General features: G+C 40.9%; 1 pseudogene; it reads right to left on the bottom strand.

Annotated features, from left to right (window-relative positions):
* Positions 1 to 10,724: 10,724 nt before the first annotated feature.
* On the bottom strand, positions 10,725 to 14,053 carry LOC129503727 (glyceraldehyde-3-phosphate dehydrogenase-like; annotated as a pseudogene).
* Between the last annotated feature and the right edge of the window lie 531 nt (positions 14,054 to 14,584).

Here is a 14,584-nt window from a genome sequence, read left to right as displayed (position 1 = left end):
TCCTTTCAGGCCTTGGAGTTTTTTGAGTTGTCATCAAGAGTTTGCCGAATTTAAATGCTGACAGTAATTTCAAGGTAGGAGAGTTCCAAGTATTATGGCTCATTATCACACCAAAAGTTTTTGATTTTAAAATTGGTAGTTCATGTAAAAATATACTTAGACTATATGGAAAAAAGTCTGTGTGATCAACAAAAACTAAAATGTGGGGCTTTCACAGTCTATGTCCCTCCTATTTTACTCATGGGACACATTTGAGCACTGCCTGTTTAGCTGACTAATCCAACCCTAGTCTTTGAGAAATTAAAGGGCAAAAATGGCATGAGTAGGTTTCCTCAAGAAAATTAATCAGAGAAAATGGGAACTACATTGCTCTGGGGTCTGTATCCCATAAGGGGATGGGCTGTACTAGAGGTGTTCAGTATAATTAATGTAAGATTTTAAGGAGTGGTGTGTTTTGTATTTGTTATAATATGCTATTGATCTTACTGATACACAAACATTGGCATCAAAGAACTCAGAAGGATAAATTAATTACACTTAGGCTGAAATAGTTGCTGTATGGAGAGAGGCCACAGATATGGTAGCTGATCCTCTTTAGGATGCAACAATCACGTCTCAATTCAGGCTTTCAAACAACCACAGACTGGGTGGCTCAAACAGCATAAGTTTATTTCTTATAGTTCTGGAGGTCATAAGCCTAAGATTAGGGAGCAGATAAGTGTCATTCTGAGGTTTCTCTTAGCTTGCAGGTCATCATAAACTCATATGATCTCTTCTCTCCTTCTGTGTGTGTGTGTAGAGGGAGAGAGGAAGCTTTCTGGTACCTTTTTTATTTATTTATTTTATTTATTTTTTTTTTCTGGTACCTTTTGTTAAAAGGGCATTAGTCCCATCACAAGAGCCCACCCTCATGACCTTACTTAACCCTAATTACATCCCAAAGACCCCATCTCCAAATACCATCACACTGGGAGTTAGGGGCTTCAATATACAAATATTGAGAGGACAACATTCAGCCTATGACATCATCTGAGAGTTAATGTATACTTATGGATGTGGGAACACACCACACAGATACACATATCATATACACGAAAGGAAAAATACACCATAGATCATGGACAGTGTATTAGGTTATTTCCCATTTAGGCTAATTTATCAGGACTTTTGTTGTTGTTTGGTTTGCTTGTTTGATTAAGTGCATTTACTAGTGCACATGAATGTTAGTAATTAACTAAACAGTGATTTATTTTCCCTGTAACAAGAAACCCAGTGGTAGATGGTTGCTGGGTTGGTTCAACAGGTTGGGGCTGTTTGGCCCAAGGCCTTAGTAATTCTCTTGTCTTTCTTTCATGGTTGCAAGGTGATAGCTGTAGCTACTTTTCCAGATCTTGCATCCACATTCCAGGCAGGAGAAAGGAAAAATGGAAATAAGCACAAAGATGTATGTTAGCTGAATCTTTTAAGGACCTTTCTAGAAGCCTCAGTCCATGACATCAGCTTACATTTTATTGACCAGTGCTTTGCCCCATGGCTACCATTATCTGAAGGGAAAATTGGGTAATAGTAGTTTTATTTGGACACTTAGTATACCCTCTAACATGTGGGTTCTGTTAATAAGCAAGAAGAAACTCCAGATATTGGGTTGGAAGCTAACAGTATGTGCCATAGTGACATCCCAAGAGCTAAAAAAAATATAGTGTATCTCAAAAGGAAACTTATTTAAGGGATTGGGGAAGACAGTATACTTTAGACACTGGAGTCTTCCCCAAGTGAAGTCTTAAAAGACTGGAATTTTCCCCAGTGAAGGCACTGGTGTCTTCACTCATAGTACAGCCACTAATTTAATTCAGTAGCAACCTGAGGAAAGTTTGGGGTAGTTGGCAGATGTGCTCCTTCAATATTGCCTTTTGGCTCTCATGGTGATTCCTGCTTCTGATTTCCTGTAGTTGAAGCACACTGTTTTCTTTCATTCAGAGACATCTTGTTCTTGTCTGAGTCACTACATCATGACTCATCTTGTTTTGGCTCCTTGTTGGGGTTTCATGAGGTTATCCAAAGAGTTGCATGGATGTGAGAAACACCGGACTGCTGAAGACTAAGAGTAGTGTGTTAAAGGACATGTACTGTTTGTACGTCTTTCAGGGTCGTACTAAGCGAGTCAAGGTTTTTGCATTTGTAACTCGATGAATAGCTGCTCCACTTTCTGCTATAAGAAAAATGGAAAGGAAATGACCTGCCTCTTTAAAAGGCTAGGGTTCTAGATCACTGTGGTTGTGGTGTATGGCATGAGTCATGGGGAGGGTGGAATGGAAGACTGCGATACTCAGATGGACGTTATAGTAATCCAGGTGAAGGTTATGAGGGAAAATAGTGATTCCTGTAAGAAACATGGCTGGGACAGAAAGTACAGGATGTGGCTGCAAACTGGATGCCCAAGAGGTCGAAGAAAAGTCAGAAGGATAAGTCAAAGTTGATTCAGGCTTCAGGACTCTGAGTCTAAGAGAATGGAGCTCCTGCAAGAGACAAAGAGACTCAGAGTAGGATCTGGTTGGTGGTAATAGTAGGGGTGATGGGTTCTGTCCGTGTTCCCTCATGCACTTTGTGGAGGAGAAAAAGAGTGGAAGTCTGGCTGAACAGACAGACCGAGACAAGGTCTAATGGGGTTATTAAAGTGCTTAAGTTACAATTCTTCCCAAACACTCTGTGACAACATTTGATTTGAATTTTGCATTCAGATCCATTGGACAACGTGCCTAAAACTCATTCTCCATTAAAACACAGTGAAAATTTGTATTTGCTCAATACGCATCACTTCCCATCTCTCCCATATCCTTGAGCCTGAATTATCACATACTCCCGAAGGAGGCAAATTAAGCTTAAGATTTTAAATACATTTTTCTTTATCGTCTATTTCAGGCTTAAAGGGACATCTTGATTGATTGTTTGATTGATTCATGAGAGAGAGTGCATGGGTTGGGAGGAGGAGTAGAGGGGGAGTGAGGACAGGCCGATCCCGTGCTGAGCATGGAGCAGGATAGGGGTTGGATCCTGGGACCCTGAGATCCTGACATGCACTGAAACCAAGAATCCAAGTCTTAATTGACTGGGCCACCCAGACGCCTCTAAAGGGAAATTTTTTTCTGTGCGTATGCCACATTGCCACCCAGCTTTACCAATCCAACAGTTTCCAACTGGCTTTGATCACTATGGACAGATTGCTTGTGTGGCAACCTACACACAGTATTCTGATTATGATTCTTTAATACATTCATTTTGCAGAATGATTTCTGTTAACAATTGAGGAGCCACTCCTAAACGATACAGGATATTTAAGATGTATGAAGATGTTTGACTCCTTTGATAAACACCCGTACTTTACTCCCTCATGCTTCCATATTTAAGTTGGTCCCAGGAGTTTCAGAGAATGTGATTGAGGCAGGGAAACAGAATCGAAGCTGATTTCTTTACTTTTTTACTCTTGTCTTATCTTCTGATAGTCCTCTGTAGGCGCACCGTGGAGTGGGGCAGCAGCTCTATGCTTGTCTCCATCACAGTTGTGCGCTTAGGCCATAAAGATGCTAATATTAATGTCATTTTTCCCTGTCGCACCATTCCTGCCAGATTGAAGCACATCAGAATAGGAGTCTCCCTCTGAGAATCTTTAACCTCCCTATGTATCTGCTAGCAAGTGTCTATGTCTTGCTCAGTGAGCAATATACATGTTTTCGAGCTCTATCTTGGTTCCATTTTATGTCCCCATTCTTATTTATTTAAACATAGTTTAAATGATATTTTAGAGATCACATATCTCCCTGTAAGCTTTCTAAAGTGATTTTTTGAACAGGAGGTACATGTATCTGCATCAGTGAACCCCAGTAGAAGTCCCAGAAGCTCCCTCAAGTTTGATCATGGAAGTATATTCAGTGTTAGTGATAGAGATCTTTTCTCTTATTAGTGAAGAGATTAATTTTTTCACATATTTTCTTAGATATCACCAGTCAGTGGGTACACATATTACTCAGAAAACGACAAGAAACAAACCTAACCTTTACTGAATACCTTTTTTTTTTTATGTGTTGGGAACTCCTCCAAACTCTTTTCTTGTTTAATCTCCACAACTCTTTATGTCCTGCTATTATCCTTATTTCACAGATGTGAAAATTGAGACCCAGGCTTGTTAGTGGATCATTCACACACGATCACACAGCCAGTTAGCAGGGAACCTGAGTTTGAGCCCACATGATTAAAGAGAACATGATATTGTCTCATAACAGAAATACACCATTTACACTGGTGTTACTGAACCTTTGTTCTTACTGAAACTCAGTTCCTTATAACATTCCAGAGTATTTATTTCTAACAAGGATTGTATCCCATCTGGTCACAAACCACTTATTGTTTATTTTTTAAAAATATTTTATTTATTTGAGAGAGAATGTGAGAAGGCAAGCACGGGGAGAGGGAGGGACAGAGGGAGAAGCAGGGCTCCTCGGGGGCTCATCCCAGGACCCTGGGATCATGACCTGAGCCAAAGGCAGATGCTTAACAGACTGAGCCATCCAGGTGCCCCATGACTTAACCTTTATTTTTATTTTTTTTTAATTTTTATTTATTTATGATAGAGAGAGAGAGAGTGAGAGAGGCAGAGACACAGACAGAGGGAGAAGCAGGCTCCATGCACTGGGAGCCCGACGTGGGATTCGATCCCGGGTCTCCAGGATTGTGCCCTGGGCCAAAGGCAGGCGCCAAACCGCTGCGCCACCCAGGGATCCCAGCCCATGACTTAACCTTTAAAGGGCATACTACTGGATACTTTTATGTCCTCCAGCGTGAATGGATTGGAAACTTTGGGAAGCCGCTGCTATGGGGTGGGGCAGACTGTGACAAAGGGGAGAAAAGCCCTTTCTCTACAGTGCTGCACTCTGGCCTCAAAGCTATGCTCAAATCTTAGTGAGTTTTTAATTGTACAGTTTCCCTCCTCTAAGACCCAAACAGGGGTATGACTGGAAACATATCAGAGTAACTAACAGCCACCATTTTGGATTTCTACTCCCCCATCCATTCATTCATAAAACTATCTCTGATTAGTCAAGCTCATTATGCATGACCCTTTTGCAACATGAGTTCTTTCCTTAGCAGATTCTCAGCCATATTAGAAATGGGCTTCTAACAGCCCATTTCTCAGTTTCCTTTTTTTCCTTAAGATTTTATTTATTTATTTGAAAGAGAGAAAGTGCATGAGTGGCAGGGGTGAGAGGGAGTGAGCAGCAGGCAAAAGGAGAGGGAGAAGCGGACTCCTCACTGAGCAGGGAGCCTCATGTGGGCCTTGATCCCAGGACCCTGAGATCTGACCTGAGCCAAAGGCAGACGCTTAACCAACTGAGCCACCCAGGTGCCCTTATCTCTCAGTTTCTTAAACATAGTTGGACATGTCTGAATCCCTACAGGAGGCCCATCTTGGAACATCCCATGAGCTGCTACTGGTTCCCACAAATCATAGCCTTCCTTTTGTCTTAGACTCAACCAGCTGCTGTATTCTCCATCCAGCCCAGAAGGGTGAGGGAAAAATCAGGCTGTTTTTTCTGACTTGACCTACTCAAGCTGGGGTCTAGGTGCTAACCGTTATCTCTCTCTGGGTTTCCTCTGACAGGGTGTGGAGATCAATCTGTTTGCCCCCTGCCCTAATCTGGTAGTAAAGACCTAAGTAGATGTGGCTCTCATTGAGACCGAAAGCTTCGTCTTGAGGAAAATAGGGTTTCCTTCATTCCCAAATCTTGTACTTGTTCAAACAAGGCTTTTAGATTTCTCTACCACATTCTCATCTGTCCATTCTACAAAGGCATGAGTGATGGTTTTGCTGAGATTCAGGCAATTTGCATTTTTAAAATAAAATCTCGGATTTTATTACCACTCTCTTGTTACCTCCATGTTGCTGGGTAGCCTCACCAGGGGTGAGAATCTGCTGATTGATTCTTCCTGCCTCCCTGGAAGCCGAGCTTCCTCACAACCATTTCACTGTGAACGTCCTTCGCAATCCTTTGGTCTAAGTGAGTCTCATCTACTTGCCATTTTGCTGCCTCCTTGCTTCTTTTTTCCTTTGACTGTTTTATCCTTAGCAGAATTGAAAGTATTTTCTTCCTGCCTTTTGCTTTGTATCTGGAAAGGTAACTTTCCTCTTTGAGTGTCAGTGGCATCTTTGGTCCTCAGTGTGCCAAGTACCAAAGCCTCAACACACTTGTTTACCCTTCTCTTTTTGCTTACTTTCCATTGCACTTGATCACACCTCACCCTACACTGGATGCCTGCTATGGTGTGGACTGCTATCTGTCCGCGGCATTCCTGGGTGTTGGCCAAGTCAGGGAATTCTTCAGGGGCAACTGAGATGGTATTGGTACTTTTTAGATTAGCCCAGTCATATCTGCGAAGAATCTCACACCACTTGGAGGAAGCATACAGTATTTTATAAATTCAGTGCCCATAGAGGTAGAGGAGGGCTTTTAGGACTTGTTTCTCAGACTCTTTGGGAAGGAACTTGGAGTATTTTTGCAATCATTGGCAGGCCATTAAAAACTACTCAGATCTTCCTGTGGTTATATCTGGATATACCCATCCCTGGGGGTTCCAATGGTCCCCGTAGAGTAGTTTCCATAACTTCTTCTCACTTCTCTGGTGATTATCCAGCCCCAAATGCATCTCTTGGCATTGCTTCACAAGTAATATGGTAGGTTGTTGAGGAGGAACTGACATGCCATAATAAGAATAATAATAAAATAGAATTTAATAATGGCTATATTTCAAAAGTATCTGCCATGTGCCAGACACTATCATAGAAGTTCTGTACATTATCTCATTTTATTGTCTTATAATGAGAAGGGTATTTTCCACATTTTACATATGACAAAGTTCAGATTAAGTAACCTGTTCAAGGTTACCCAATTTTCAAACGCCTCAACAGGTGTGGCTCTAAAGCTTATGCAATTTCTACTGTGTTCACCTTTACTCATTGGAGCCCGGTTAATGGAGATGTGCAGACAAACCACCTAGCAAGCCCAGGAATCAACAGTGGTGTCCAATTAAAGTGCTCCCAAATGATAACCTGAATTTTGGTTAGGCGATGCTGCTGCGAAATAGCCTTTTGTCTCAAAAACCCAGTGTAAGCCTTCCACCAATTAGATGGACCTCCTGGGAACTGGAAACCAATGGCTGATGGGATGAAATCTGCTGGATTGGAGGACACTTTTTAAAGGGCCACCATGTCAGAAGCTTTTTGTTGCTTCTTTCTTTGTCCTTCTCCTACCTGAATTTCCCTCTTGAATTCAAACTTCACAAGGGAAAAGAACTTTGTTTACCACTGCATAGCCAGAAAGGACAGTGCCCATAGAAGATCCCAATAAATATTTGTTGAATTTATGAGGAATTGGGTGAAAAACTCTTTGCCTGCCTTTTGAGAACCAGCTGCTCCTGACATTTCATCCACTAGTTTACTAGAGATTCAGGTGATCTGTTATGTATCTGTTTGCTGACTGGCCTGATCTTAACCATTGTAACAGGCAAATCCTGCCTTTTTAAGATAGTTGGTGAGACCCCTGAAAAGGCAAAGAGACAAAGACACATGCAGGGCGTGGGCTGATGGGTGATAGGGGTGGCCTCTTATACCTGTTTGCATCTCTATGACTTGAACTCTTTCCTATTCCTCTGTAAAGAGGGGAGCATTCATGTCTTGCTAGGAGATCTTTCTCTTTGAGAAGTCCTATGGCCTTGTAATTAATCCCAAATTTTCTGAGGATTCTGATTCTTTGTTTCCTCATTCTGTAAGAACTAGACAAATCTCACTTCTAGCCTCACTTTTCCTAAATTGAACATTTCCCTTACTAAAAACCAAAACAAAACCAAAAAACAGTGAAACCCACCAACAGTAAAATATAGATGCAATCATATTTCTGTACTATGACTAGAAGTAAAATTCCTGTGATAGAAGTTTTCTTATCATCTGGCTCTATTCATTACACAGGAATCCTGATTTCCACAGGATTTCCTGTGGATAAACTGGTTCTCTGGCCTTGAGAGAAAACAGATGCATCTCCCCATAATGAATGAAATGAATATATAAGCTTCAAATAGTCCCAGGAAGAAGATCCCAAATATATTCTCTAGATTTTATGTATTTATCTTTCAATAGAAACTTATAAATGTGATGACTAGGTATTTGATGTGCCAAGTTCTCTTTCACTATCAAGATGGCTTTTAGGAGAATTTTGTAAATGGACACAAGGAATAGGTATACTTATATCTGCTGGTATGAATGAACAGAGCCTTCTAGAAGAAGGGCTCCTGATGAGTTATCCCTGAGCTACCCTCACCCACCAAGCCAGACTGTCAGCCCTGGGGTTTCAGACTAGGTCCCACTACTGGAACTCTTGGCTTTGCAAGTCAAACAGTAAGTTTCCTTGGTTTCTTTCTGTAAGTGTGGTGCTCAAGACGGCTGTCTAAAGGGCAATATGGGAAACAGTTTTCAGGTAGAATGAATGGATGGTGGCGGCGGTACCTGGGGGAAGACTCACATAGCACATCGCTTGGCCCATAGTAGAACAATACATGTTTGTTGAATAAATAAAATTAAAAAAAAGAATAAATAAAATAATGAATACATGAGTTTGGAAACAGATGATTGGAGCCATTGACAACACAAACCTCTATATGGATGCTAGTTTCTTTAAAAAAAAAAAACATTTAGTTAGTTAACATACAGTGCAATATGGGTTCAGGAGTAGAATTCGGTGATTCATCACTTACATATAAGACCCAGTGCTCATCACAAGTGCCCTCTTTAATAACCATCACATATCTAGCCCATGCTCCACCCACCTCCATCCATCAACCCTCAGTTTGTTCTTTATTGTTAAGAGTCTCTTACGGTGGGACATCTGGGTGGCTCAGTGGTTGAATGCCTGCCTTTGGCTCAGGGCATGGTCCTGGGGTCCAGGGATCGAGTTCCACATCAGGCTCTCTGCATGGAGCCTGCTTCTCCCTCTGCCTGTGTCTCTGCCTATGTCTCTGTGTCACTCATGAATAAATAAGTGAAATCTTTAAAAATCTTATGGCTTGTATCCCTCTATCCACTCCTTTTTTTCCTTTCCCCCCCTTCCCATATGTTCATCTATTTTGTTTCCACATATGAGACATACATAATGCATTCCAGCTTCATTTACATCGTTGCAAATGGCAAAATTTCATTCTTTTTGATGGTTGAGTAATAATCTTACACATCTTCTTTAACCATTCATCAGTTGATGGACATTTGGGCTCTCTCCATAGTTTGGCTATTGGTGATAATGCTGCTGTAAATATCAGGGTGCATGTACCCCTTTGAATTAGGACTTTTGTATCCTTTGAGTAAATACCTATTAGAGCAATTGCTGGATCGTAGGATAGTTTTATTTTTAGTTTTTTTGCGGAACATCCCTGCTCTTCTCCAGAGTGGCTGCTCTAGTTTGCATTCCCGTCAACAGTTCAAGAGGGTATGCCTTTATCCGAGGATGTTAATTTCTTGCTCTCAATTTTGTTATCATTTGGAAACCATTTCTTTCAGTAACTTAATGGTTAGGGGTGCAGAGAGAAGAGCAATTACTTTGCTGACTGGATGAAGTGTTTTGAGGCAGCGTGTACGTACCTCTGATGGGCAGTGTGACAACGGACACCTCAGGGAAGCTGAATTTTCCAGCTGGTGAGTGAGTCTGTCTTCATGTTTGAATGAACTGGGCTGGCATGCAGAGTATATAGCAATATGACTAGTCTCAGTTTATTGGTAATGTGAATGTAAGAAGTGATATACTTTAGTTTTTATGACAGTCCATGGTTTTCAAGATATACTTAATGATTTTTTTACGTATTTAACATTTCTTTTATTCATGCACTCACTCCATCCTGCCTCTCTCTTTCATTGGTTTTGCTGTTCATATTGAATGCAAAGTATATCAAGTTCTTCAATAAGGGAAATAGGTTGTTTTGATCTTTCCCTACACACTGTGTGATCATGAATGTGCTTCAAAAAGGGGAACATAGAAGGGAAATTAATCAGAATCTGTTTGTTTCCATGGCACTCATAAAACACGGATCTTTTATGGATACAGTAAACTTTAACGTAAATCATCTTCCCTCGAGAGATATCAGTTAAGGTCAGCCATGCAATTCCCCACCAGAAAGCAGACCCAGGTTACTGCAACCTGTTTAGGGTATTTATGAAATCATATTGTCAAGATTTGAATGGTATTGTTGGATGGCAGATTTCTACACCTCGGAATGAAACCCGTGCTGGTCCTGGTACAGAGAGTTAGTCATGTTCACCATCTGTCAGAGATCTGTATTTTTCTGCTGTGAGGAAGAGGAGCCTGTGGTCCCTGAAAATTGTCAGCTCTTCAAAGGTACAGCTGGGCTTTATTTATACCTGTATCCTTCCTGCAGAGCATATAGTTCTTAGCACATAGTGAGTCAGTTTTTCCCTCACTTTTCCACTGAGGTATTCTTAGAGCAATGCGAATTTGTATTTGTATTGGGCATTGGTGAGGTCTGTGGGTAAACTTAGAAGCACCCCATGGCATATGTGATGTTTCTTTGCTAGCTTATCTTTGGAATTCATTTGTATTTTTTGTTCTAAAGAATGATGTACTTTTTAAAATTAAAAACCTCAAATATAATCAACGCCCTTGAAAGATGCACTAAGTTTACATCGTGACTTTGAGCACCTCTTGGCCCAGCACCACATATTCCCAGAAGTATAAATACTCCAGGTCTAAAAACAACCATAGAAAGTGTTTTTGTCAGTTCAGGCTGCTCTAACAAGAATGCCACAGATTTGGTGACTTAACACCACTTACCTCTTAGAGTTTTGAAGGCTGAGAATTCTGAGATCAGGGTGCCAGCATGGTTGAGTTCTGGTGAGGGCCCTCTCCCTGGCTTTCTCATGTACTGGATAGAGAGCCCTGCTTTCTTCATCCCCTTTTAAAGGCATTCATCCCATCCACAAAAGCTCCATCCTCATGAACTAATAACCTCACAAAGAACCCACTTCTGAATATCATTATATTGAGCATTTAGGCTTCAACATATGAATTTTGGGGCGACACAAATATTTAGTCCATAGCACTATTCAAGGAATATGAATGAACTGAATACTGAATGAGTGAATGATAGCAACTTCCGAGTTGGGAGGACATGTAGAATCTTCTTTGTAATCGAAAACTTCCTTCTGCAGTGTTCCCGACAGCTGTTCTTTCAGCCTCTACTTTGACAGGCAGATCACTACCTCTCAGAGAAATATTTTTGGTTATTAACTTTTTTCATTAAAAAAAAAACTGTTCTAAAGAACAGCTTGGGGTCATAACAAAATTAAACAGCCTTCCCCAAACATACACAGACATACAGTCTTCCCTACCATCGACAATGCTCACTAGAGTATGACATTTGTTAAAGTTGATGAGCCAGCCGAGGTTGACACATTTTTATCAATCAAAGTCCATAGTTTAAATTAGAGTTTACTCCTGATGTTGTACATCCAACATCATTGAGTTTGGGCAGATGTATAATGTCATGTGTCTGTCATTAGTGTATCAGACATAATAGTTACATTTCCCTTCCCTCCCTCCGCATTAACCCCTGGCAACCTCTGATCTTTTTACTGTCTCCATTGGTTCACCTTTTTCAGAAGATCATGTATTTGGAATCACATATTGTGTAGCCTTTTCAGATTGGCTGCTTTCACTTAGTAATATGCATTTCAGGTTCCTGTATGTCTTTTCATGGCTCAATAGCTCATTTCTTTTTAATGCTGAATAACATTCTGTTGTCTGGATATACCATGGTTCATTTATCCATTCACCTATTGAAGTACATCCTGGTTGGTTCCAAGTTTTGGCAATGATGAATAAAGAAGCTCTAAACATTTGTGCGCAGGTTTTTGTGAGTCTGATGTAGGTTTTACTTGCTCTTTTTCCTTATGCTAAGTGGAAATCTGACCTCCTATAACTTCTTTATATCAGTGAGATGCTGTCTCTTTCCTCTTTTGTACATAAATAAAGCTATCTGAGAATTCCTAAGGTTTTTCTATTTTAGGCCAAAAAAGCATCAGTTCTGCCAATTTTTCTCATGTTGTAGGATTTTTTAACCCCTGGTTACCCACTTCCGGACAATGTCACTGTATAAAACAAGAACAGTGAGCAGATACTCTGAGCATCAACCTCAGAGTGCAGAGGGACCATCACTCTCCCTCTTCTGGACAAGATACCTTGTTGATATAATTTGTTTGCATTCACTCTTTTGGATATTGTGTCACTTAATTCATTTAAAAGCTTTCTGTTTATTTTACCAAATTTATTCTTAGGATAGTCTTCTCCAAACTGTACTTTTCCAGAGGACTTTGAGAATTTAAAAGCCAGATGTTCTCTATATACCCATTAAGCTTCCTCTTGTTATTTGTGATTCACTTTTCTAGATGGTTGAATGTGTTTTCCTCCTTTTGAATATTGTTTTCTTAATAAAACATATAATCCATTGTTCCTTGTTCAAAATATTGTTCTTATGATAAAGAATCATCTATTCATAACAGAACTTTTAAAAGTACAGATGAGCTAAAATAAGGGAGCAAAGGTGTTCCTTACCTTATTATCAGAGATAAATATCATTAACATTTTAGTACATCTATCTAGTCTTTTTATGCAAAATATATATCCTACAAGCACACATATAGTATATATACATTTATTACCAAACTGTATATGTGTGATATATATGATCATACCATGTAGTTTGTTTTATAATTTTTTTCTTATCATTCAACTTTTATATGATATATTTTTATTTTATTTTTTTTTAATTTTATTTATTTATTTTTTTGGCTGGGTACAGTATACTTTATTGATGGTACCTGACAAGGTAGGGCTCCCCAAGCCCCTCCCCTTCCTCAGGGTCTAGGATGTAAATTGGAGGTCAGGAGATTCTCAGTGTGTTGGGGGATTAAGTTGGGGCAGGGACTCCCCAGCAGCTGAGGGCCTCTCTCTTCCTCTTGTTCTTGCTAGGGCTGGTGGTCCAGGAGGCTCTTACACCTTGGAGGCCATGTGAACCATGAGTCCACCACCCGGTTGCTATAGCCGAATTCATTGTCATACCAGGAAATGAGCCTGACGAAGTGGTCATTGAGGGCAATGCCAGCCCCGACGTTGAAGGTAGAAGAGTGGGTGTCACTGTTGAAGTCACAGGAGACAACCTGGTCCTCAGTGTAGCCCAGGATGCCCTTGAGGGGGCCCTCCGATGCCTGCTTCACTACCTACTTGATGTCGTCATATTTGGCAGCTTTCTCCAGGCGGCAGGTCAGATCCACAACTGACAAATTGGGGGTGGGAACATGTAAGGCCATGCCAGTGAGCTTCCGGTTCAGCTCAGGGATGACCTTGCCACAGTCTTGGCGTCTGGCCACAGCTTCCCAGAGGGGCTGTCCATGGTCTTCTGGGTGGCAGTGATGGCATAGACGGTGGTCATGAGGCCCTCCACGATGCCAAAGTGGTCATGGATGACTTTGGCTAGAGGAGCCAAGCAGTTGGTGGTGCAGGAGGCATTGCTGGCAATCTTGAGAGAGTTGTCATACTTCTCATGGTTCACACCCATCACAAACATGGGGGCATCAGCAGAAGGAGCAGAGATGATGACCCTCTTGGCCCTGCCCTTCAAGTGAGCCCCAGCTTTCCCCATGGTGGTGAAGACCCCAGTGGACTCCACAACATACTCAGCACCAGCATCAATCACCCCATTTGATGTTGGTGGGATATTGCTCCTGGAAGATGGAGATGGACTTCCCGTTGATGACAAGTTTCCCGTTCTCAGCCTTGACTGTGCCTTGGAATTTGCCGTGGGTAGAATCATACTGGAACATGTACACTATGTAGTTGAGATCAATGAAGTGGTCATTGATGGTGACAATATCCACTTTGCCAGAGTTAAAAGCAGCCCTGGTGACCAGGCGCCCAATATGGCCAAATCCGTTCACTCTGACCTTCACCATCGTGTCTCGGGGACATGGCTGGCCCTGCACCAGAAGATGTGGCTGTCTGTCGAACGGGGAAGAGCAGAGAGCCTATATGATATATTTTTAAAGATACCCACAAAGTGCATATAGCATTGTAGGGGGCACTGGGAATATAGTTGAATCAAAGCAAATATACTATGGTCTATTTAATTAGTTTTCTATTATTAATTTGACATTTAGTCAAATTAACTAGTTTTCTGTTATTTGACATTTAGGTATTTCCAGATATTTTGCTATAGTTAGTGCACATGTTGCTAAATCTTCATAAATATCCATGACTATTTCCTGAGGAAATGAAACTGTGATTCAAAGAACAAGTAAAATTGTCAAAGGTTTTGATATGTTTTAGCAAATTGTCTTCTAGAAAGTTATGAAATAATTTCAGTATCATTTAATTATTTGAAAACTGGATTAATGTTCCTGGCCAGCAAATTATTGATAAAGACATTGAACAAGAGAGGACCAATGACAAGGTTTTCGAGAAAACTGGAAAATCATTCTTCCCCA

This window comes from Nyctereutes procyonoides, unplaced genomic scaffold (genome assembly GCF_905146905.1).
Source record: "Nyctereutes procyonoides isolate TBG_1078 unplaced genomic scaffold, NYPRO_anot_genome, whole genome shotgun sequence".
NCBI lineage: Eukaryota > Metazoa > Chordata > Mammalia > Carnivora > Canidae > Nyctereutes > Nyctereutes procyonoides.
This window is presented reverse-complemented; position numbering and strand designations above follow the sequence as displayed.